The sequence below is a fragment of the Xiphophorus couchianus genome, chromosome 12, assembly GCF_001444195.1.
Source record: "Xiphophorus couchianus chromosome 12, X_couchianus-1.0, whole genome shotgun sequence".
NCBI lineage: Eukaryota > Metazoa > Chordata > Actinopteri > Cyprinodontiformes > Poeciliidae > Xiphophorus > Xiphophorus couchianus.
The window spans coordinates 30,153,240-30,179,644 of NC_040239.1; the positions used below are offsets into that span (position 1 = coordinate 30,153,240).

Below are 26,405 nucleotides of genomic sequence, written 5' to 3' on the forward strand. Positions count from 1 at the left end.
CCACTGTTTGTTTTGGATTTTTTCCTCCAAGAGAATGATTATCCTTGCTGAACAAATATCAATTTGCACCTTTTTCCCCCACCTTTTTGACTGATCGAACAGACAAGCGGCACCCGACATCGTTCAAAATTCAAAAATCTCAAAAGCATTTGAAACCTTTAAATCGCTTCACTTGTCCAAACCGAACTTCGTTGGGATTTTCTGTGACAGACGAGCACAAGCCCATTCAGAAATGTACAGTGAAAAAAAGCAAGTGAGGGTTTACAAATAAAACCCAAAGGTGGAGTGCATATGTATTTAACTTCCCTGACTTTGTAGAGCAACTTTTTTTCTTTCTCTATTAACAGCCAAATATCTTTTGGGGTTATGTTTATACCCCATTGTTTTGTGAAACGGCTTAAGCTCGGCCATATTGGATGGGGAAAAGCTGTAAAATGGTAAAAAAATAAAAATTCTTTACAAGTACTGGATAGTTGTATTTCTAGCTCCTAAAAATACCAATTGCTTTCAGAAATCACTTGACTAGTAGGACTGTTGAAAACCAACCAAGACAAGTCTGTCTGCCTAAATAGAGAGTTTCAGTCGGTAGGAACCATTTGACAAGCCGCTGTGTTCAGTCAAAGTTCTAAAAGGTTCATCTTATGAAATGGGGACAATGCGTTTTAAATTAAAAGTTTATGAATACTGACTTTCTCCAGGGGGAAAGGTTTTATATCCACTTCAGTTACAATAACGTGTATCGAGGCTCGTGGGGGAACGTTAGCTTATGCTAAAGAAGATGGCAGAATTTCAAACTTCCATCAGTGACTCGTTTGGTTCAAGTGAAAATTTGTATTAGAGGAGAGAGGCTAACACTGTTCCTGCCGCACAGCTCTGTGAAGCTGGACGCCGCTGGAGTGGGTGGAAAATGGCTCCATTTCTATTCACTTGGCAACAAAAAAAGTATCTGAAAAGAGAGCAGTGTTTTAGTATCTTTAATATTGAAATAATAATATTGCTGAGATTTGAGTTGGTGACTCCTACTCCTCTACCTGCTTTTTCAGAACTGACTTTTTAAAGGTTAGGACCTGGAAGTTTCACTACCGCAGGTTCATGATTGTGAATTTTGAGCTGTTTGTTTCTAATTTTCTCCATGCTAGAGAGAGCACACACGTCACCACGTTCATCCTGAGGCTGCTGGAAGAAGCTGCTCTGAGCCGCTTGATTCACGCCCAGCTTCAGGACCGAAACAAACCGTCTGATCCAGAAACCGAAGCTCTACGTCGCATTGAAAATATAGGGCCTAATATTTCAGAGAACTTTTGTCTGGATTCCTTCACAACATCACTTGTGCTTATGATTAACATAAAATAAAATTATTTAGTAATTATTTTTAGAAACAATTTTTGTCAGGGCAAAGATACTGTTTTCTTTTCCTCTTTTTCATTTTTGTCACCTATAATCTCACAGAATCATTGAAGAACAATGTAAATAGTCACTTCAAAGACTGAAAGCGCAAAGTTTGCCTTTGTGTTCCCGTAGAAACCTTTAAGTAACATTTGTGTTTGGTCAGTACAAGAAAGGTACGAAAGGTTAAAGTTACAAAGATTGATAAAAAAAAAAAATTCAATCAACAAGAGATCTGATCTTAAAATAGTTTGTTGTACAATAGAATATAGAATAGAATAGAATAGAATAGAAGTACTTTATTCATCCCAGCAGGGAAATTACTTCGCAGTTACAGCATAGAGACAAGACACAATAACAACTACCACTGAGTAGTAGTTGTACATAAAATAAAAATAAAAAATAAAATATAAAATGCTGTTAATATAAAAAGCAACTTAAGAGCAGTCATTGCAAAGATTCAAAAAATGCAGAAACAGTATGTATATGTAAATATATGTACAGCAAGTGTGCCACAGTGCAGTTGTGCAAAATTGGACTGATTAGTGCAGAACAATGATTTAGCTTTTATTGTACAGTGAGATGGCATGTGGCAGGAAGGATTTCCTGTATCTGTCCCTACGACAGCAGAGCTGGAGCAGCCTATGTGAGAAGGTGCTCCGCTGTCTGTCCACTATGTGGTGGAGAGGCTGCTGTTTATTGTCCATAATAGACAGAACCTTCTTCAGTGTCCTCCTCTCCACCACAGTTTCCAGGGACTCCAGCCTTAGTCCCAGTACAGAGCCAGCTTTCCTGATGATTTTGTCCAGTCTATTAGAGTCGCTGGCTCTGATGCTGCATCCCCAACACACAGCAGCAAAGAAGATGGCACCGGCAACAACACTGTGATAAAAGGTCTCCAACAACAAAAAGCGACAAACACTCCGAGATGAGCTGCACTTCATTTATTCCTTCTGTAAATTACAATTTAGTTTAAGAGATTATGAAGTCCAAAAGCGTGGATGTTCATTGAAGTTATGGAAAACAGTTTGTACTTTTCGAATAAAGTTAAGTTTTTCTATAGACACTGTAATAACAGCTTTACCATTTAGACATGACATAAAAAAAACTCTCTTTCTTTACCCAGCTTTAAAAACTGCCATTTTATTTTATTTAAATAAAGTTATTGTGAAAATTTTGCATTTTATGCTTGATCCACTGAGTTCTTCTTAAACATAACCTGTGCTCATCTTCTAACGCTTTTTTTTAAAAACAATTTTTACATGTATTTGGAAAACTCATTTTTTTATTAATATATATTTTTTTGTTTTTACAGCATGCCTGGTGAGAAAAAAAAAAAGCAGACTACTTGCTTGTGCACTAGATGGCGCCATCAGTCCACATTTCCGAGCAGGTTGAACAGAGGAGTCCCACAGATCACCAGTTTCTGCTACAGGCAGCAGAGAGAGAGAGAGAGCTCATCCAAACAGAAACCCAAAACTATTTCAAGTCATGGTTTTTGTATATATATATATTTATAAATCTTTACACCGAGGGTCACGCTGACCTGTGTGTGGAGCAGATACAGTATATGGCGGCCTATCAGAGAGCAGTGCCAGCTCTCCACAGTCTGAGTAAATCCTAACTGTCTGAAAAAACACCAGCGGCAAGAGCTGACAGGCTGATAAATGGTTTGTGTCTTCCTGACTGGGCTTTAATGGACGCAGAGTCTGTTAGAGATGGAGAGAGAGAAATGTCAGGAGATGACTTAGTGAGCAGATTACAGCTGTGATCAATCAAAAGAGCCCGGCTTGCTTGCTTTTTCGCTCTGTTTCTTTTCTTTTCATCTTCTTGGATCTAACCCTCAGCTCTACTAAAATATTTTCATATTTCTCTCTCTCTCTATATATATATATATACAGTATTTGTCAAAGAGGGTCAAATGTTGCTGATCTCTATTGATTTACAAAAAATCAATAGAGATTTTAGTTAGTTCAGGACTACCTAAAATCCTGCAACTCCCCTCCTGGAAAGGGTAAAACCTCCCAGGGATTAAACACTTTTAATAGGCGCTGTAATATAGATGAACAAATAACCTACAGTAATAACTTTGTAAATAATATGAAAAGGGTAATTAAAAGTAGTCTCTTAAAATGGCTTCACAGGTGTTCCTGTCCTTTTCAGATGGATCTAGTCTATAGAGCAGAGATCAGGACCTCGTGATAGAAAACATTGTTGTCCTTAAAGGGACAGTATCATGTGCACATCAAATGACTATGTCACCTTCAGATGTTTAAAAAAATGCTTTATATATCAAACATGACTTAAAAGAAATTTGACTTGAAATTGTGTCTCTGTCACTTTAAAATCTCCTGCCCTTTTTGAAACTCCGCCTTCAGGAAGCCATCACAACATGGCTCCTCTATTAATCCTTTAACAACATTTTTACCAGCGCTCCCCTGAGAAGTAGCTCGTATAATGAGCTCAGCTGATGTTCAGTTCCACCAGGTGTTTGCTAATTGCTGCTGGCTAGTCTGAAGGAGCTGAGTTGGGGATTTGTGGCAGAGGGCTGCTCTGTGAGGCGGGAGCTCGGAGGAGCTGCATCTCAAAGGTGAAGCTAGGTCCATCCAGGCGACTTGCACAGCTGAATGGTTGCCGTGGTGATTAAAGGATTTCTCAAACATGCATGAAAGCATCAAGGCAACACCCCATGAATGTTTGTGATGAGGCAATGACATTATAACATGATGCAAAACTCAAAAATGTCAGTTTTACATACTACTGGCCCTTTAAACCACGTTGTATCCTGTTTGGTTTATTGTCCATTTGTACGGCCGATCTGTGCCCCAAGCTTTTACTTCCTGGTTGATGTCCTTAGATGTTGCTTGAATATTTCCAGATATTTCTGGGATTGATTTAAAGATTTTGGACCAAAAAAGAACCCCGTTCCTCTTAGGGACACGGAATGAATCTCCTTCCAGAGCATTATTATGATGGTTGGACATTCCCATCATGTCTACACTTGCTTATAATTGTCTGAACAGAGGAAGGAGGCGCCGTCGAGCATCGGTCAATTGTTCTGAAGGACGAACCAGACTGGAGCTGCAGCACAACTCCCCTCCTGATAGGTCCGCGTCTTTTTATTCAGCATATGTCAACGTTTGGGTTGAACTGCAGAAAAGAAAGCCGTTTTTGTTAGCTACGTGTACTTAACCGACAGGGCTATGCCACATATTTTCAGTACAAAAGTGTGTACAGCCACATCTCTACTAAACATTCTAACAGGAGTGTGTGTCTTTAAGCTACTCCTGCTCCCACCTATATTTTTCTTTTCAAGTTTTTAAAATGTAGTCAGATTGTTCCAGCTGTTGAACATACACGATGACCACATGGAGAGATTAACCTAAACCACCAGCGTTACTTCTACGTCGCGTGTCGTTGACTGGCTGTGGCTGACAGAAGGTGTGTTAAAGTGGCAAAACAAAAACGAGTTTGTGGAAAACATTGGGCTCTTGAGGGACGCCGGGTATCCTGCGAATTGTTTGAGCGAACGTGCGCGTTTGTCTGTGTTTCCACGCGAGTGACAGCTTGCTGCGGCGGCTGACAGCAAATAAACATGTTCCAGTAATTAACCTTGACAGGCCCAATGTGGTGCCAACAGCAGAAACCTGCTAATGACACAATTAATCCATAATTAAGGCATTCTGTCACACCGCACTCTCCGTCAGTGACAGAGAGTGTGTTGGAAAGACTTGTTCACGTCGGTGCGGAGAAGTGAAGCTCATGCGCAATCAGACGTCATGTTTCTTTTCCTCAAAGACGCTTTTATTTTTAGCCACTTTTTCAGTGATGTAATCACGTATGTTTAACCATTGTGGCAAAACATTAAGGGCCGACAGTCTTGAAGGCGTAATGAACGGCACCTATTCCTTAATGGGACGACAGTCTTCAGTTCGGGTTAGGGTTGGTTCCTGACATCAGAAAAGAGCAAAAACCTGATTTTACCAAAGTAAGAAAACATTCTGATGGTGATTTTGAAGAAGTACATCAATATTTGGTTCTCTGATGAAGTCTTTTTAAAATTACTTAGTAGGTGTAGCAACAACAACAAAAAAATACCTGTGGCATCATTTACAAGATAAGAAGTGTTCTGCTAGGCACCGTCCTCAGACATCTGTGTTACAAATGTTTGCCCCACTGCTCAATTTCAGCTGGGAGGTGTTTTCTTACACATTTGGGGTATTGTGAATCAATAGAGGATATAGGCTGTGACTCAGCTCAATCCTTTCCAATTCTTATCTGGTTTATGCCAAACATGTCCCATTTTCTGGTGTCCAGATAATTCGGTCTTAGGCTCATCAGTCCAACAAATATTATTCCCAAAGACCTGCTCTTTGATCTAGGTTGTTCTTTGTGTTTTTTTTTTCCTGAAAAGCAAAGGTTTCTTCCTTGGAGTGTTTAGAGACCAGCTTTAGCATCTTGGGGTTTGCCTTCAGGCCTTGGCAGTCTGTCCTGGGTATGTTAGCAGTTGTTTTGAATGTCTTCCACTTATATTTCCATGTAGTAGAAGTCATTTACCAAATAAGTTACTACAATCTTCTTTAAGTAACCTTCAAATTTTTCAGTAGTTTAAAAGAAAAAAACAAATACGGAAAATATTCCGTTAACGCAACCCCTGATCTAGAGCCACGTCTCCATTGTCAAGTCGTCACTTACTGGTTGACGTATGGTCCGGTTCTAGACAAGTTAGGTCTGTCTTCATTGGAAGACTAACTCACTATTGTGGGTGTGAATATGGAAAGGAATGTGGGAATGTGGGTGGGTTGTGAGCACACAGGAGCTGTGGTGACTCAGCAATAGAAAACCTCAAGGCTGTGGTTTTGATGGACTCAAATAAACCCACATATTTCATTTTGTCTAAAAGACAAACAGCCAAATATTTCAGAGTTTTCTGCCTCTGGTGAGGCGAGGACCCACCGGTGGACTGGGAAGCATACCGCCACGTCCGTCCCAACCTGGAGTGCCTCTCACTGGCCACGCCAAGCTGACTGTCGTCCCCTCCATGCTGGAAGTCTGAACTGGGAAAAATTCGCTCCTTCTGACCTTACTCGGCAAATGTGTTTCCATCTCTTCTTTAGCGCATTAACTCTTTTTCAGAAAAGCCAAAAAACACATCAAGGAAGTGTGAAAACGTTTTTACACGTACAATTGAGAAAATGTAAAATTTTGCTGTTTCCATCAACCTTCTTGCATATGATACTTCAAAATGTACATAAAAAAATGTTGGTGGAAACACGGCTTGGGTTCGATGGATTTCTCTTAGAACCAGCGTCACAACCGGCAACAGTTTTAGCTACAGTAGCACGACAGTTTATCAGTCAGCTTTGGCCATTGACCTATCACCAGTTCACCAGTTCTGCTGTTTTCTTGCGTTCCTTTTCGTAAACACTAAACCATCACAACAGCTGTAGCTTTACAGATTACGATCCCAATCTGACCCTTTCCAAAACTCGCTTAAATCCGTGTCTTGCCCACTTTTCCTTCTGCTGTCACAGTGACTTTGAGGACAAAATGTCTAAAATATTCCACCCATGTCTGAACCTCAGCAGACACACTCAGGAAAGATTCTTAGTTTGTTTGTCTTTAAGGCAAAATTTGAGTCTATCAAAACCACAACCTATGTTCTGTGATAATCAGTGTCCTGTTCCTCACCTCTAAGTGGTCATAATGCGAAGCCCGATCTGTGTACTTCTCTACTAAACCTGCAACTGGGCTGGGAAATACCGAACAGGGTTAACTTGTGCAGTCGTCTTCCTGTGGATCGTTTGAAATATTTACGTGCAGAAATAAATTCCTGCTCGCCTTGTCTTTTATTCAGAAAGTTCAGAGCTGTGTTTGCTTTGGGTGAGCTGGCCCTTTAACCACAGATTAACCAAACAACATTCAATACATCAAACTGGTTGCTGATATCATCTTTCCCTCCCAAATAAATGCCAACACTGGCCCGACATTTGAGCTGACCACTACACCAACAGCTGATACTACACCAGCTTTATGTGCTGAACCTTTTCTCTCTCTCTCATACTCTCTCTCTTTTTTTTTTTAAGATCTTTGCTTCCCTGTTTATAACTTTGACAGCTTTATTATGCGTGTAGTATACAGCCGGAGCAGCAAGTCACATTCCTGGCATTCGTAAATAGACTTTGAGGTGATTTTGTGGCTGTCAGGGTCCTCGCAAAGACAGTCCTGACTGATTTATCGTTACTGCGGCAAACTCCGTCTGAATACTCCGGCTAGCAAATAAAGATGAATCTGTGCTCGCAGTGTAAACACATATATCCAAAACACCCCGCCACTGTACGGGCTGGGGTGAAGCTAAGTCCTTTCTGTAACACACGTTATAGCACTAAAAGAAATACAGTTGCAAGACGACAGTGACCTGTCATTTAGTAACTTAAGCTAACCTGGATATTTACAAGCCTCCTCTTGATAGACTGACCTACTGTCTGTCAACCACGTTGAAACGCTTTTTTCATCCCTACAACATATTTTGCGTTTTGTTTTTCTTTTTTCTTTTCGCCCCGAGAACTTTCTCTTATGCGCCGCCATCTTTAGCTCCATGCCATCAACACGACTCAAACGAAAACGGAGCCCCAGCACATTCTCGACTGGAAATCATTTTGTTTCCGCCATTATTTTTTGGCGTCCCATCTAGCACAGCACCCACTGGATACTGGTATACTGGTCAGAGGAGCGCTCGCGCGTTCGGAAACCCACGTCAAATGTAAATGTAGCTGTTTTATCCTTCTTTTTTTTCTTGTTTGTACGAGTGTGAGCGATTCGCTGCTGTGTTTGTGTGTGTGTGTGTTTCTAATACCTTGTGGGGACCATTTTCCTGACATATACTACGTTGTGGGGACTGAAGCCTGGTCCCCACAAGGGGAAACACTATTTTTGGGTCAGGGGTCAGATTTAGGACTAAGGTGTGAATTGAGTTTTGGTTAGGGTTAGGGTTAGGTATGTAATTAGAGTAAGGTTTAGGCTGTAGAAATGAATGGAAGTCAATGGAAAGTCCCCACAAAGATAGCTGCGCAAACGTGTGTGTGTGTGCATCAGGGCGTGACAGGCTCGGCGCTGACAGGTGTGTGTCACCTCATCATTCAAGCTGTCAGCGCCCGCCAACGAGCAGGCAGAGGCGAGACGCCAGCGAAGGACACCGGTTGGCTGGCGCTCCTCTGGCCGGGACGCTTCCTGTGCACGCTCAGTTTATTAGTGGGTGTCTTGGAGAAGTCTTATATAGGACAAAGACAGCCTGCGGCTAACTCCCCTCCCACCCCTCGCTCCCCATTGAGAATATCTGTGGCACTCAAAATATTAATAAAAAAATAAATATATATTTAAAAATTCCCCATCTGACTTGACTCATCGCTCATCACCAGCACAGAGAGCGTAGAAGAGAGCTCCATGGATCAAAGAGGAGATGTCAGATCTCCCCTCCCTTTCCTTAAATTCATCCGAAAAGACAGACTGAAGGCAGTGTGAGTGGATGTGTGTGTGTGTGTGTGTGTGTGTTGGAACAGAAAGCCCTGCCAAGCCCCTGCACTTGAAGCATGTGTTTATGTACTTTGTCACTCAGGAAAATGAGAAGTGTAAATCCAAACGTCAGTGAAGAAGAGGAGCTCTCTGACAGCGCTGAGCTCGGCGTTCCAGGTTTTCCTCCTTTTTACTCAACAAATTTGGCCCGCTGGTCACGCCGCTGACAGCTTCATGGCCCGCAGACAGCGAAGGAGAGATCTGAGTGCGTTTCATAGAAAGAGATGGAGGGGAGGCATTGGGAGGCCTTTCCTGAATGCACACGAACAAGCACGACTGTAGCTGTTAAAAAGCAGCCCAGGTCAAGTCACCTACAAGTACATGTGCAAAAATCTTTTTCACTTCTTTTGAGGTTAGAGACACAAACCTCGATGATTTTCTTTGGGACGAGAAGGATCGTGAAGCGTTCTGCAACCTCACAGATTTAGTTCTTTACTTTGGTTAGCACTTTCTAAAACTTTGATTTTCTTTGATTGGTCTGATTGTGATACAGAAAATACAATTTCTCTTCATTTTTAGCTTGTTGCTAAGGTGCCTTGCAAGAACCTGTTGAGTAACGGTGCGCAGCAGCAGTTTCAGGTTTCACCATTGAGCCTCAACTGCTTAAAAATAAAAAATAAAAAACTACAGCGTGGAGTAAAACCTGTGGAACTGGAAAGGTCATATCACTAGTTTGGCAGTATTTCAGATATTTAAAACAAAAATCTAGTCAATAATTATCAATATCGACTGATATGAAATGCTTGTATCGCGATATGTTTTTGGATTTCTGCAGCTCCTCCAGAGTTGCCTTTTATATATATATATATATATATATATATATATATATATATTTTTTTTTTTTTATTTATTTATTTATATATTTATTTTTTTGACAGCCTCACTCAACAGCAATCTTTTAAGTTTAGGTTTTGAGTTGTGACTGGGTCACAACGAAGGCGCGTAATGGAGGCTATTATTTGGTGCATCAGAGTAAAGGGGGTTGATACCCCCTAACTCGTACAAATGCATTCATTTATTAAAAAGAAATTGGAAATCTGCCGTCCTTTTCCTTCCTCTTCGGTTATGCTCTGCTCTGTGTTCATCTGTTACATAAATCCCAGCAAAAACACAGAAATGTGTGGAAAAAACTGGAGAAGTTTCAAAGGTATGAATATTTCTGAAAGTCACCGGATGTGAAGCAAATTGGATCGAGGCCTCTGCAGTCTTCGGGTGCCAGAGTAATGGAGGGTTTGTGTGTGTGCGTGTGTGTGTGTGCCTGTCGCCAGCGTTCAGTGGTCCTGCCACTCAGCAGTACATACACAGAGTTGACAGCTCCTGCTTAAATGTGTCACTCGACATTACCCATAAAGCACCACTAAAGAGAGCGGAAGGTTGGAGGGAGGTGGCGATATGTGTGTGAGGCAGAATGACTAATGAAACGGTTTATCTTTGATTATCAGTTTTCCTTCTTCTGCCGCTTGGATCTAGTTTGTGTAAAACGCTGGGCCACTCAGCCTTGAGGCTAGAACCAACCGAGACCCCCGCTGCTGCATTGTGGGAAATAAATGAGTCACTACAGCTAGAATTTCTGAGAGAGAAGACGACGCTGTTCCTTATTTGTGCTGACTGATACAGCACAAAGTCAGAGCTCCTTAAAGCCACAGCTGCTGCTGCCTAAATACGTCGGCCATCACAGGGCAGCATTATGTTACTACTGTACAGATTAGCTCAGACACTTTTAGATGGTAAATTTAGTGAAGCTGCGTGTGAAACCAAAAAAATTCAGTTATTAGCATGTCTTTAAAACCACAAGTGGCCCATTGTCCTAGAAAACCTGAATTGGTGTGTTCCCCACTGGTTCGTGTTTTGCACTTGTAGCTGTTACCCTTAAACTTTAAAAATTATGTAGCTTTATGTTATTAAAGCTAAAGTTTAACCAGTAATACTTTTATAACAAATTTATGTCAGATCATGATTTCTTGGTTAATGTCAAGTTGTCATAACGAAGACATTTTGAATAATGTCAACTTTGTATTAAAAGTGTCATGATTTACCGAATGACACTTTATGACAACAATCATAAATATTCATGAAGACTCACTCATGTTCATGACAGGTGTTATATGTCATGTTTATGACGGCGTCATGACAGTTTTATTCACAACCGGTCAAATGAAGTGTTACACACTTAACAACAGATGAGTCAGTCAGCAGCAGCTCTAACCCTGATACCAGCATAACCCAGTGAACAAGGTGAGCTACATTGTGTTCAGTGACGAGCTAGTTAGCTTCATTCCAGGGAGTGTATAGGGATTTTTTTTCACTTTGCTCTTTTTAGAATTACACAACAAAAATATATTTATTACTGACAGAAATTCAAACAATCTTTATAAAATAATTTTAAAAAACAGCCTCCTGTCTGGACTGAAGCCAGTCCTGACAGTCCTACCTTAGCTTGCATTTAAATCACAGATATCTATTCCCACATCCCTCCTGACCTGTCCCCACATAAGTGAAATTAAAGTTGCAGTATGTAACTTTAATTTATATTATATTATATACATCATACTTGTCTATAAGCCTCACTTTCGGGGATGGTTGTGAAATAAATATCCAAATAAATCATGCCTCGCACTTAAATATGTTTCACTTCAGCTTTTGTAATTATATACAATCATGTTAAATTCAATTACCGTAATAATAATCATCATGTAAATTATACTTAACATATAAGTGTAAAAAAGTCACAACACTTATCCCATCTGCAAAAAGAAATCCTGTTTGCAGACGCATCCTAAGGCCACCAAATGGATCCCATCAACACCTTGTCTTTGGTCAAACTGATGTGCATACATGTGGTGTCAGCAACACTGGATCTAGTCACTGGTCCCTGTAAAGTCCATCCAAAAAGACTTTCAACTGCCACTAATGAATTTGTAACCCTTTGGACTTTTCCACTAACTGCCTGCCAGTAGTTCTTGTAACCAGGTTGCTATGTATTGCACATTTTTTTGCTCAGGTCCCTCTTGAAAATGAGATCTAGATCTCAACAGGGTTTACCTGATTAAATAAAGGAATATAAGTAATCTGCTCCAATTCACACCTGCAACTCCTGTTCATTAGCACCCTCTAGTGAAAAGTCTCCAAGTTGCAGCTCTCTTATTTTAATCTCTGCTTGAACGTGTTCACTTGGGACCTTCATCACAGCAGTGCAAACCTCAGGGGTCTCTACAGCTTCTATTTAGAGTTTCTGTTCATTGTTCCACATATTTCCGAGGTGAACCAAATGGATCCCATCATCACCTTGACGCCCCTAGAAATTTGTGACAAAGAGCAACCTTTGGAGAGTTCAACTCTCACCGGGTATTACTCTTTTTATGTTTCTCCAATCTGAACAGTTTGCAAATTCAATTTTTCCAGAAATTTCTATTACCTTTTTTGAGGACAATTGGTCAATAATCCTAATTTACATGATTTTGGAAATTTGGGCGAAACTGGAGCACCTGGAGAACAAGCTTCTTACTTTTCTCACCTCAAATGACTTTTTTTTGTTTCTCCAATCTGAACCGATTGCAAATTCAATTTTTGAGAAATTAATATTATCTTTCTTGAGTACATAATTTTGGAAATCTAGGGAGAACCTGAGCACTCAGAGAAAACCCCCACTAACACGGGGAGAACATGCAAACTCCCAAAGAAAGAGGCTCTTGGTTAAGAACTAAGATCTTTTTTCTGTGAAGATGCCGCCCATTTTTTTTTTTTTTTTGGTCTAAAATATGAGATGTGTTTTGAGGTCTTGGAAACGGTTCAGAATTTACCTGGACACTTTTTGCTAGTTGTTTATTTTAGAGATCCATCCATCCATCCATCCATCCATCCATCTTCTTCCGCTTATCCGGGGTCGGGTCGCCGGGGTAGCAGCTTCAGAAGGGAGGTCCAGACTTCCCTCTCCCCAGCCACTTCTTCTAGCTCTTCCGGGGGAATCCCGAGGCGTTCCCAGGCCAGCCGAGAGACATAGTCCCTCCAGCGTGTCCTGGGTCTTCCCCGGGGCCTCCTCCCAGTGGGACGTGCCTGGAACACCTCACCAGGGAGGCGTCCAGGAGGCATCCTGACCAGATGCCCAAGCTACCTCAACTGGCTCCTCTTGATGTGAAGGAGCAGCGGCTCTACTCTGAGTCCCTCCCGGATGACTGAGCTTCTCACCGTATCTCTAAGGGAGAGCCCAGCCACCCTACGGAGAAAACCCATTTTGGCCGCTTGTATCCGCGATCTCGTTCTTTCGGTCATGACCCAAAGCTCATGACCATAGATGAGGGTGGGAATGTAGATCGACCAGTAAATCGAGAGCTTTGCTTTTTGGCTTAGCTCTCTCTTCACCACGACGGACCGGTACAGCGCCCGCTTGACGGCAGATGCTGCGCCAATCCGCCTGTCGATCTCCCGCTCCCTTCTTCCCCCATTCGTGAACAAGATCCCGAGATACTTGAACTCCTCCATTTGGGGCAGGACACCCCCCCCTGACCCGGAGAAGGCACTCTATCCTTTTCCGGCTCAGGACCATGGCCTCGGATTTGGAGGCACTGATCCTCATCCCGGCCGCTTCACACTCGGCTGCGAACCGCTCCAGCGAGAGCTGCAGATCATGACCTGATGAAGCCAAAAGGACCACATCATCTGCAAAAAGCAGAGATGAGATCCTAAGGCCACCAAATCGGATCCCATCAACACCTTGGCTGCGCCTAGAAATTCTGTCCATGAAAGTGATGAACAGAATCGGTGACAAAGGGCAGCCCTGGCGGAGTCCAACTCTCACCGGAAACGAGCCCGACTTACTGCCGGCAATGCGGACCAGACTCTGACACCGGTCATACAGGGACCCGACAGCCCGTATCAAAGGGCCCGGTACCCCATACTCCCGGAGAACCCCCCACAGGGCTCCCCGAGGGACATGGTCGAACGCCTTCTTCAAGTCCACAAAACACATGTAGACTGGTTGGGCGAACTCCCATGCACCCTCCAGGACCCTGCCGAGGGTGTAGAGCTGGTCCAGTGTTCCACGACCAGGACGAAAACCACACTGCTCTTCCTGAATCCGAGGTTCGACTATCCGACGGACCCTCCTCTCCAGGACCCCTGAATAGACCTTGCCAGGGAGGCTTAAGAGTGTGACCCCTCTATAATTAGAGCGCACCCTCCGGTCCCCCTTTTTGAACAGGGGGACCACCACCCCAGTCTGCCAATCCAGGGGAACTGCCCCCGATGTCTATGCAATATTGCAGAGTCGCGTCAGCCAACACATCCAGAGCCTTAAGGAACTCCGGGCGGATCTCATCCACCCCCGGAGCCTTGCCACCGAGGAGCTTCTTAACCACCTCGGCGACCTCGTCCCCAGAGATTGGAGAGCCCAACCCAGAGTCCCCAGGCTCAGGTTCTTCAATGGAAGGCATGTTGGTGGAATTGAGGAGGTCTTCGAAGTACTCTGCCCACCGGCCCACAACGTCCCGAGTAGAGGTCAGCAGCACACCATCCCCACTATAAACAGTGTTGGTGCCGTACTGCTTCCCCCCCCCCCCCCGAGACGCCGGATGGTGGACCAGAATTGCCTCGAAGCCGTACGGAAGTCTTTCTCCATGGCCTCTCCAAACTCCTCCCACGCCCGAGTTTTCGCCTCAGCAACCACCCGAGCCACATGCCGCTTCGCCTGCTGGTACCCATCAGCTGCTTCCGGAGTCCCACAGGCCAAAAAGGCCCGGTAGGACTCCTTCTTCAGCCTGACGGCATCCCTCACCGAAGGTGTCCACCAATGGGTTCGAGGGTTGCCGCCGCGACAGGCACCGACAACCTTGCGGCCACAGCTCCGATCGGCCGCCTCGACAATGGAGGCACGGAACACGGTCCACTCAGACTCCATGTCCCCCACCTCCCCCGGGACGTGTTCAAAGTTTTGCCGGAGATGGGAGTTAAAGCTCCGTCTCACAGGGGATTCCGCCAGACGTTCCCAGCAGACCCTCACAAGACGTTTGGGCCTGCCAGGCCTGACCGGCTTCCTCCCCCACCACCGGAGCCAACTCACCACCAGGTAGTGGTCAGTGGACAGCTCCACACCTCTCTTCACCCGAGTGTCCAAGACATACGGCCGCAGATCCGATAAAACAATGACAAAGTCGATCATTGAACTGCGGCCTAGGGTGTCCTGGTGCCAAGTGCACATATGGACACCCTTATGCCTGAACATGGTGTTCGTTATGGACAATCTATGACGAGGACAGAAGTCCAACAACAGAACACTGCTCGAGTTCAGATCGGGGGGGCCGTTCCTCCCAACCACGCCCCTCCAGGTCTCACTGTCATTGCCCATGTGAGCGTTGAAGTCCCCCAGCAGAACAAGGGAGTCCCCAGGAGGAGCACTCTCCAGTACCCCCTCTAAGGAGTCCAAAAAGGGTGGGTAATCTGAACTGTTGTTCGGCCCGTAAACACAAACTACAGTCAGGACCCGTCCCCCCACCCGTAGGCGGAGGGAGGCTACCCTCTCGTTCACCGGGGTAAACCCTAACGTACAGGCGCCGAGATGGGGAGCAACAAGTATGCCCACTCCTGCCCGACGCCTCTCACCTTGGGCAACTCCAGAGTGGAAGTATGTCCAGCCCCTCTCAAGGAGACTGGTTCCAGAACCAGAGCCATGCGTCGAGGTGAGACTGACTATTTCTAGCCGGAACCTCTTGACCTCACACACTAGCTCCGGCTCCTTCCCCACCAGAGAGTCCAAGAGCCAGCTTCTGCAACCGAGGATCGGACCGCCAGGGTCCCCTCCCTCTGCCACCACCCATCACACAATGCACCCGACCCCTTTGGCCCCTCCCACAGGTGGTGGGCCCATGGGAGGGGGGACCCATGTTTCCTCTTCGGGCTGAGCCCGGCCAGGCTCCATGGGTTAAAGCCCGGCCACCAGGCACTCGCCATCATGCCCCCCTTCAGGCCTGGCTCCAGAGTGGGGCCCCGGTGACCCGCGTCCGGGCGAGAGAACACCAAGTCCAATGTTTTTGCTCATCATTGGGGTCTTTGGGCTGCGCTTTGTCTGGTCCCTCACCTAGGACCTGTCTGCCTTGGGTGACCCTACCAGGGGCATGAAGCCCCAGACAGCATAGCTCCTAGGATCATTGGGGCACTCAAACCCCTCCACCACGATAAGGTGGCAGCCGAAGGAGAGATGGCAGCCCAAGGAGAGGTTTTTACAGGGATAGTGTAGTTTCCCCCATTTGGTTCTTGATGCCTGGCCACTTTTCTTCTTGGAGGTCCTAGTTCATCTCTGTCTTGGAGCTCCGTTTTCAGATTTTCCAGCTCTGTTTTATAATTAACCTCACAGCTACAGTACCGTTGTTGGAGGACAGTGAGTTGCTTTTGGAGACTGTCCTTCTCGGCTCCAAGTTCACTGATGATCTTTTGGTCCCTCATCATTTTCAGTAGTGAGCTTTCATCTCTTTATCTTCCTCCTGCTTAAATATTTCTGCTTGCTGTCTTAAAGCAGAAACATCTCCTTCATATGTCATTTTAAGTTCCTGGTAAGAAACTTTAACCTGCTCCAGTTCACTTTGGAGATGTTTTATGGTTTCTGTGGATTGCTGCTGCAGGAAAGAGAACTCTTGTGCCATTTTCTGATGCAGATTGTTCTTTTCAGCTCTAAGTTCATTGATAAGATGATGGTCATTCTTTGCTCTTTCCAAATTAGCTTCTTTCTCACAATTCACCTCATACTGATAAATGTCTGCTTTCTCTTGCAGGGCAGAAACATCTGCTTCATACCTCCTGTTTAATTCTTGGTATGAAATCTTATACAGCACCAGCTCACTCTGCAGACGGTTCTCTGTTTCCTGCAGGCAGGCAATCTGCTGGGACATTTTTTCTTGGAGATCGTCCTTCTCAGCTCTCAGGTTTTCAAGGAGCTTTTGCTCATGCTTGATTTTTTCTTCATAAAACATCTGCATGTCGACCTGCAGGTTCTCCTCACCTGCAGCTTCATATTTCGATTGAAGCTCCTCGTAGCGAGTCTTGATTTGGTCCAGCTCTTGTTGGAGGGCGTCACTTTTCTCTTTTTCTGCCTGGATTTGTGACCTGAATGCTTCCTCACCGACAATATGAGCTACCTTCAATTGCTCAAATTCCTTCTGCAGCCTTTTAGTCTTGTGTTTTATGTCGCTGTGCTCCCTGGAAGCGATTATATCTGGTCTGAGAGACTCTGAATCGGAAAACTCTTCTCCTGTCAGTAGTTCTCTCTTCATGTCCTTGAGTCTTTTCTGTCCTTGTAACTCGGCTTTTGTATTCTCCAGTTCTCTTTGCACGTAGACCAGCTCTTGGTTCTCCTCAAACCATCTTGCTCTCTCCTTTTCCAAAAGAGAGCCAAGTCTCTGGATCTCTCTCTGTAACTCAGTGGGAGGCGTTCTGTTCTCAATCCAGCCTTGCAGACTTTGTCCAGCTCTCCATGCTCCATGCTGGGGTCTCATCTCAACGTTGGAGGAATGTGGCCTTTGGTTCCACATGTTTGGACAAAACAATGTTTGTTAAAATCCGTTTTGATCTGCAAACAATCTCAATGTTCAACTTTGAAAGCGCTTTGCGAACGTCTGAACTTGTCAGTAGTGCAGCAAGCAATGACAAGAATGTAGAGGTTTGTTACATACATACAGTGCTGATGACATCACAAGCATGACTCTAGTTGTGACATCACAGTTTTCCTTCATCTTTGGAATGATGATGTGAGTGTTTGAGAAATCTACCACACTGACCAACCAACCTCCCCCATCATCCTTCTCCTCACCTTCCTACCCCCCATATTGGAATTGGGATGGTTATATAGTGTTAGGGTGGCTCTGATTTATTCTTTCTCTAGACTTTTGTTCATGGTTATTTTTGGTGAGGCATTGCATCTTAGGACAGTTGTCCTCTCTGGTTTTGGATGACATACAGTTGGAAGTTCTTTTTGATATTTCTCTTTTAGTTTTGGGTAGTTGGTATGATGCGTATCCATGGCAAAGCGTTATTATTTAATTCCTCTTCCTTCTTCCAGGGCTTTTTAGAAACAACCAATCAGAGGCAGGAGGAGGGTCTTAGACAACCAAAAATGAAAAGTAACTTGTTCACTTCTACTTAATGTTTGCACATCACTTACTCTAAAACAACAAATTTATAAGTTGCCCAATCTTGTTGCATTGCGGTGTGTCCAAACTCATTCAGTAAATTAGAATATTATTGAAGAGTCAATTTATCTATACATTAGTTATGTAAGGATTTGATTTTTTCTGTGTGTTTATTTAGGATTCTGTCAGTTGAGTCTCTGTGTTGTCCCGTCTCTCACGTTTTCTCATGTAGCTGATTTAGATCATCTAAAAAAAACATAATAATGGATTTCAACGTTCCCCCAAAAAACTGCCACCAGTTATTATATGGCTCATTTGAATGTTTTTGTAAACGACGCTCATGATAACACCAAAAGAGTTGTTGGTGGTAAGAAAAAAAGAAAAAATGACTTGTATGAGTGCTTTTTTAAATAAATAAAGCATAGAATGAACAAGAGAATTTCTCTGCCAAGATCGGAGATGAGAAGATATCTTTTCCTTTGAAAGATAAACTCAGAGATCCAGCAGGTCTTTGTGTTGAGCCTTCAGACAAAGCTGGGACTTTGGGACTTAAGGGGCCACGTGTCCAAACAAGTTCTTCTGTCGTCCCCAAGACGCAATAACAACAACAACAACCCACATTTTCCAAAAATCCAGACACCCCCATTTTTCTTGTTATCCAGTCGACGGCACAATCGGCTCTCTAAGGCCCATCACCCACCAATGCTTTCAGTCGTGAAAAACGTGCTCACAAATAAACACACTAATGCACATTTGTTGACAACTAAAGGGACTGTCACACATGCCCAAAGTAGCATGACCTGTTCCAGTGTCAGTCGACATGAAGGCAACACAGGACATCAGTGGAGATAGTCGTCCTTCTCACGGTGCTAAAGTAACCTTTGCTTAGTGAAATCACTGACTTGCACTCTGAATGGTTGGTTGAGTGGGTCTGAATGAGCAGCAGCAGCAGGTTTCCTTTTTAAAAAAACTGGAGGAATTATGTTAATGTCGTTTCCATAGTACCTTCAGTTGTTATAAAAATGCCATATAAATATGAAATATGACTTAAAAGAAAGTTGAAGCTACATGCCACCTTCAGAAAGTCATCACAACAATGTTTCTCCATTCAACATTGTTCTTAACAGCGTTAGCATTGAGATGCGCAGCTCCACCAGATGCTTACTAATTCCTGCTGCCGCTAGTCTGGAGGAGCTCACTCTCAGCTTAGAGAGGGGAACTGTAAGCTGGAGGAGCTCTGAGGAAAAGACATTACTCACTGAGAGCAAACCCAGAATGGTTGCCGTGGGAGATTAAAGGATTTCTCAAACATACATGAACGAATCAAGGCAACACTCATGCCATGGCCCCCGAAACAGTTTAGCTTCTGGCCGCCCACGTTGAGAAACACTTCCCTATGGAGAATATGAATTGTTACCCCATAATTAACAATATAAACCATCTATATTTCCAAATCCAACATGTTTCATGTCACACAGTGGTTGAAAGCTTAAAAATTTAAAAACTTTGCTCTACTTCATTCGTCCTCCTAATAAAATTCAGTCTCTCTCACAGCCTGAATGAACCAGAGTCTTAAGATATTGTGGAAACTAAAACATCCCTTTAATTAGCTTTTCTCATCTCTGCGCTAACATTTTGAACATCTCACCGATGTTTTAAGTCGCCCACTTCTGAAGAGGCGCGTGTCCATGGCGAAGAGTGCTGGGAATGTTCTGGTGGTAACCTCAGGCAAGACGAACATTAAGCTCATTCGTTGTAATTGTCAACGAAATGTCATTCTGAATCTGAAGTCAAATCCCAAAATTGACCTTTTGCTTTTCTTTCAAACTACTAACTGATTTTCTGTGTTGATCTGCCAGCAGATACAAGCCAGCAGACAGTAAAAGGATGAGGTCGAAAACTGTTGAATACATGACAGGCATGTATTATCTGAACCGCTCGCTCTGTCGTCATCGGCGTTCTCGCTCAGGTTTGGCTTGGCAACACACCTCCTCCCTCCGAAGGCGAAAAACGTTGCAGAAGTCTCGATACGCCAGATCTCCTCCTCCTCCTTGGAGGGGGGAGCTGATCTTCAGCTTTGGCTCCTGAGACAGCGCTTGCACGCATCAGCATTCTGCTCTTGGCTGATGGTTCTCATAAAAGGGCCCAGGGACGTTTTGTTTTAATGCTTGGAATAGAAATCAAAAAGTGGAAATGTTGTGGAACTGGGTCACGTTTAGGTGAGACGGCCAAAAGCAGACTTCTCTGTTTTGGTTGCTTAACCGGCATGGTGGTCAATGGGCAGGACAGAGGCCAACTTTCTAAAGAAAGACTCTGATTAATTTCACCTTTCTATCCATTGACTTTCTGTTTCTTTGACTTTGAAGAAAAAAGTAACACTCTAAAGGAAGGTTTCAGCTTCCATCACGACAGACTGACAGACGGAGAAGAAAAGGAGCACTTGCTGAAGGAAGATAAACGTGATGGACGGCATGTTAAGTGGATATTTTACACTGGTGTGACTGTGCTGATACTGGGAGGATTATAATATGACACAGAGCTGCTTGGTGGGCCTAAAACCACTGACTGACAAACGTCAGTGATACTTGTTTAAGACTCTCCCATCGAGTGTCAGATAAGTCAATCAGGCTGAGCTAAACAACATGTTTCTGACATTGTCAGCTATGAATTTTACATGAACCCTCCGCCGCGACGCTGCTGCTGCCTGTGGGCAGGATGGAGGGTGTTGGAGAACAGCTGGGACAAAACTGCAAATTGGGATTCTGGGGCTCTGGTCAACACTGGTGCGCTTCACTTTCCTGACCACTAGGTACAGCAGTGAGCTGCGTGCCCAGCTCAGGAGACGAGGGAATATGGGGGATATGCTGAACAAGGTGAGAAATCTTAAAAAAAAAACTATTCATAAATTGAGGAAATGTTTAACATATAGCAAACTTTTCTTTTAAGAACTTTTCTGTAGTTCATTCCAGTTCAGATTCAACAAGTTTATGTATTTTAAGTGGTTCTGATGCCAAACATCCTTGGTGTTTACAGAAGCATAAACAACTTTTAAAGGCTTGCTATTATGTATTGTCCAGGCACAGGCATTTCTCAGTAGCCCAGGGTGCAGACCCTCTGGACAAAGCAAAGCGTAGAACTATGGACTGGTTTTTACCGGCCTGCATCAACTTTATTTCTGCCAAATTTCTACTTTTAAGCGAGAAAGCTCAAATGTTTGCCACTTGAAAACCACAAAGCTGCTGATCTGGAATTTGGCATGTCGGTCTAAACAGCTGCAAGTCCAGCAGAACCAAAATGCAGAAGCATCCCAAACCACATCTGACTGCCGGATCAAACGCGCTTATGAGCTGAACACCAGCTTGACTGTATGCGTGTGAGCCGCAGACCATCATCATCATCGTCATCATCACACTGCACACCAGGAGCAGCTCCATCTCTGGCATCCCACCGTGAGCTGAGCTAGTGAACCGTTCTGTTTTCAGCTTTTTGTCTGCATGGCTGTGCTGCTACTGGGATCTGCACTGTACTCTGGATATCGGTATCGGTATCTGCATCTGCATCTGTATCTCTGTGAAAATTGTGGATCGGTGCATCCCTGGTTGGAACACGTCAAAAGTTCAAGCGGTGTGAATAATTTGACATCCCAACAGATAAACAATCTTAAGCAATAGACATGAAATGAATTCCAGTCTTTAACACAAAGTCTAATTGTAGGTTGAAACAATTAAAATGGAGAAACGTTGGTAAACCAATAATTATGCATTTATTTCTTACGGGGGAAAAAAGTCATCCATCATCCTGCATACCTGTGAATCCATATCATGACTGCTTTGCATGTGTATACACGTTGGTGTGTGTGTGTGTGTGTGTGTGTGTTTGTGTTTTGACAGGGGCAGGATCTCTGGCATGCTGTGCTTGGGTGTAAAGTGCAGTCAAGTGTTTGATCCGATCTGACCCAGACACAACACCCTCCTCCTCCTCATCACACACACTTGGACACACAGCTGCCGAAGACAACTGGGCTGAGACTCTTGGGTGGCGCACACAGAGCTCCAGCATATGTGTGGTCCGTCACAACACGGCACACATCGCTCCACGTGTATCACCTCACACTTCCGTTCCCTCCTGTGTGCGTCTCCTTTCCTGCCCCCTCTCCCCACTCCTCCTCCGTTTCCTCCTCTTCCTCCTCGTCGTCGTCTTTGCCTGGCGTTAAATGTGGGAGTGATTGAGGAGGGCTGCATGAGCAGGCTGACAGAGCTCATCTCTGGCTCATGATGCATGGCCTCCCTGGGCCTCCCCGATGCCCCATTACATCCTGATTAATTGGTCCTGCTTAAGTCAATAACTCATCCATTAGCCCCCCATCTCTCTTCTGATTCCCCCCAAAATAAGCTCCAGTAGAAAGGAAGGGGGAGGAGGTGATGGAGAGAGCTATCGAAGAACAGGAAGGTTAGCAAGCAAAAGCAAAAACCAAGACCGACACCCGAGGAAATGCGCAGAGTTACTCATTTGTGAGCTTTTTTAAAACCGTTCATCTGTCAAGCTAATGGAGTGGTGTGTTAAAGTACTGCGCTGCTCAAAATGTCATTTTTCTTAGCTCTCAAACTACTACAATGGAAGTTGAAAGGTGGATGATTTTGTTGTCAGCAAATTGCTCTTAGCGTGTATCCCTGTGGCGACACTCAACACATCTAAGTAATGTCTCGACTGCAGCGACCACGCGTCACCGGTGATGTCAGTTCTGACTTGGCGCTCAGTGGCGAGCTACATCAATGCGAAGAACCAAGCGCTCCGTCAGTCACCGGCGGCGTGGGCGGCCATTTTCCTCCCCCTTTGATTTGAAGTCGGCAAAAAATTCGTCTCGAGTTTTCTCCTGAGGTGGATACGGGCTGAAGGGACTACTGCTAGAGAACGCTTCACAGCTGCACACAACGACTCTTCTATACATGTTCCTGCCTACGGAGCGATACTGATCCCGACTACAAATATGGCCGCCATAGTGGATGCATGAACTTTATCTTCAGATTAGCTAACACTAGGCCTCGACATTTATAGCATCATTTATTGTAATAAACTTCTTATCATGATGAGATTTTGATTTATTGTTATCACAACGAATTCTAATGAATGATTTTAATCCCCCCCAAAACTCTCCTTGTTGTTGGGATTCTTATTTTTTTACTATTTGTTCCACAGTTTTCTCAATGAGGCTAACAACAAATATCCATACACTTGAAAATATGATTAAACATGTTGGTGTGTGGAGTTTAGTGACACAAAACACTCATTTTTATGTGACTGCTGTCCTGTAAAAGTGTATCACAAATAAGATTGAAGCGATTAATCGGATTAATCTCGATTAATAGATTATTGCAATAGTTGTCAAAAAGCATTGAAATCAAGTAATCGTTAACGAGAGTATAGAGACTCAAAAAAGACCATAGCCCGAAAAAAACAACACATTCAGTGCAGTAATTAAGCCAAATCTACAAATTATATTTACATTTTGCATTAAAGACAAACATATTTGTCTGTCAATATATTTTACACAAAACTCCATAACTGGCAATAATAGAATGCTTTATTTTCTCATGTAAAAAAGGACTTGAATTCTTTGTTTGGATCTCAAAGTATTTCTGATACTATACACACACACACACACACACACACACACGCATATGTGTATATATATATAAACTTGGTTAAGTGAGAAATCTTCAGAATGTGCCAATTTTCTTTAATCGTCAGAATAATTGGTAGAATAATTGATTCCTAAAATTTGTTGCAGCCCTAATTACAAATGGGTGTGTGTTTCAAGAGTAGCATGTGTGTTCGTGAGGCTATAATTGCTGTACCATGCAGTCAAAACCATAATAAATAAGTGAAGAAAAGTTCTTATTGTTACTTTTTTATTATCACGATATTACCACAAAATATCATCATAAAACATCGAAGTCCATATTGTCCGCCCATAGCTAACACGCCAAAGTGAAATGGGGAAAACCTATATTTTGCGACACATTTTTTTTTTACAACCTTTTATTAATTACAGATGTCTACTTAACAGTCAGCGGAACCATGGAGGAATTCCTAAATTTCCCCGCTCAAGGTGTCAGCATGTTCAAGTAGTTCTGTTATTTATATTCCGATTGTTCATTTCTGGCACAAGAATTACTTTTCTTGACACTTGTCCTCTCTAGTTTTGGATGCTGTATAGCCGGAAGTATGTTTGCTAATCATTTTTAACCGTTGGTCATTTTTTTTATGACGTCTGTGGTTAGAACCACAGGTGGTTCACAGCAGGGAGCATCGGATTAACATGGCAAAGGCTAAAATAATATCTCGACTGAAGCCGCAAATCCCAGATGAGATGAAAGACAGAAGAGGAGAGACATGGAGGAAGTTCAAGCAATTTCTTTCAACAATTACAATGGGCAACATGAGATTGATGGCTGACAAGTTTGCTGAACTCCAAGCCCAAACCAGGACTCAGGCAGACTATCAGGAAGTCAGAATTATGTGTTTTACTGAAACATGGCTGCAGGATCACATCCTCAACTCCAACGTCTCTCTGCCGAACTTCCTGACTGTCTGAGCAGACAGACTCAGATGTAAGGAGGAGCGGGGAAGGGACGGCGGTGGATCAGGAGTGCTCGTCCCTCTGGACGTGTTACTTTGACGTTTTGTCTCTGCAGTCTAGACACTGAACTCTTAACACAAGTTTCCGGCGTCCATATTATCTACCAAAAGTGTTTGCCGGTCTTATTTTGGCAACCGCTTACTTTCCACCCTCAGTTGTTGACAATAATGCGTGTGATGTCATCAGTTCCGTTGTTGCTAAGATACAGACACAGCATTCCAATGCCTTTGTGACAATATCTGCTGATTTTAATCAGGCTTCTCTACACTGTGAGCATTTCAACAGTTTGTCAAGCTCTGCCAGAGAAAACAAGACATTAGATTTGTTTACTCTAATGTCAAGGACTCGTACGTCTCCAAAGCAAGACTTCCCCTAAATCAGATCACCGTTTTTCTCTGCTCAGAACATAAACGGTAAAAGGCCTGTGCTTGTATAGCGCTTTATCAAGTCTGGAGGACCCCGAAACACTTCACACTATATTCAGTCAGTCACTCATTCACACACATGCTGATGATATGATATAAACCCTTTGTACAAAGGCAACTCATAAAAAAGGGAAATGTGTGAAAGCGGTCACAGGAAGCTCCTGAAGGTTTGTTTTCAGGCCACAGATCGGATCGCTCTTTGCCAGCCACATGGAGAGAACACCAATGTCATGACTGAGTGTGTAACACAGGACTATATAAACTTCTGTTTAGACAGCACCATCCCCATAAGGACAGTGTAATGCTTCTATAATAACAAACGTTGACTTGCCAGTGATCTGAATGTAACGTTAAACAAGAAAGAAAAACAGAGCCTTCACGGAGCAAGACATACAAAAAATAGAAAACCAGGAAGGAGGCAAACATCTTTTCATACCACGGTATGATGCAACCCTGCTGCATGGTTCAGCCAACAGCTCTGTGCTGAGGACGACTTTCTATGGAAAACCCATTGAATTCTTACAGATTTATTATGTTTTTGCTGTTTTGTAGCCCTTACATATTTCATTTCATGTGTGTCTCTGACTGTGTGTCCGAGTGACAGAGCTAAACACATTATAAGGAATGAAAAGCTTAGCAGGCCTAAAGGTAATAGCTAGTGAAAAGTAAACACTCTGCATATACAAAAAAAGTATCTACCCTTTTACAGATTGATTTAGTTTGTGCTTTATGCCACATATACTCTACATGTTTTAGAAATTTTAATATTAGACAAAGGCAAACTTAGGAAATACAGAAAAGTTGTTTTCTGAGACACCATATTAGGGTCATGGTAGATAGTAAGAAAACGAAGGGGCAAATTTCCATCAAGAAATCTGAAGACATTTTTCTAGGTCAAATGTAGAATTTTCTGAGTTTTAAAAGGTGAAACTATTTGACTTTGGAAACTCAGAAATTTTTTATTCCCCCCCCCAAAAAATTCTGATAGCAAATAATGAACTTTTCAGACTCAGAAATGTAAACATTTTTTCTAGAAAAAAATATTTACATTTTTTAAAACATTTAAAAAAAAATGTTTCAAATGTTTTAAACATTTAAACACATCCTTCTTTGACTGTTCAAACTCAGAAATTTTATTTTAGAAAATTTTTCCTAGATATTTTTTGGTGGAAATTTACTCCTTTTTTTCTATAGGCATTGCAATGGCCCTAATATGTCATCTAAAGAAACATAAAACTTGTTGAATTCACTCATGCTATCTTTACCTGA

The 26,405-nt window shown here is 43.3% G+C and overlaps 1 long non-coding RNA gene across 1 annotated transcript in view; it reads right to left on the reverse strand.

The window, feature by feature from the left end:
- Positions 1–2,315: 2,315 nt before the first annotated feature.
- The window catches only part of LOC114154060 (uncharacterized), an 80,477-nt gene continuing 56,387 nt past the window's right edge, over positions 2,316–26,405 (reverse strand). The window contains exons 2-3 of the long non-coding RNA XR_003597466.1: positions 2,933–3,095; positions 2,316–2,815 (exon numbers count right to left, since the gene is read on the reverse strand). This is a non-coding gene — a long non-coding RNA (uncharacterized LOC114154060). The remainder of the gene's footprint in view (positions 2,816–2,932; positions 3,096–26,405) is intronic.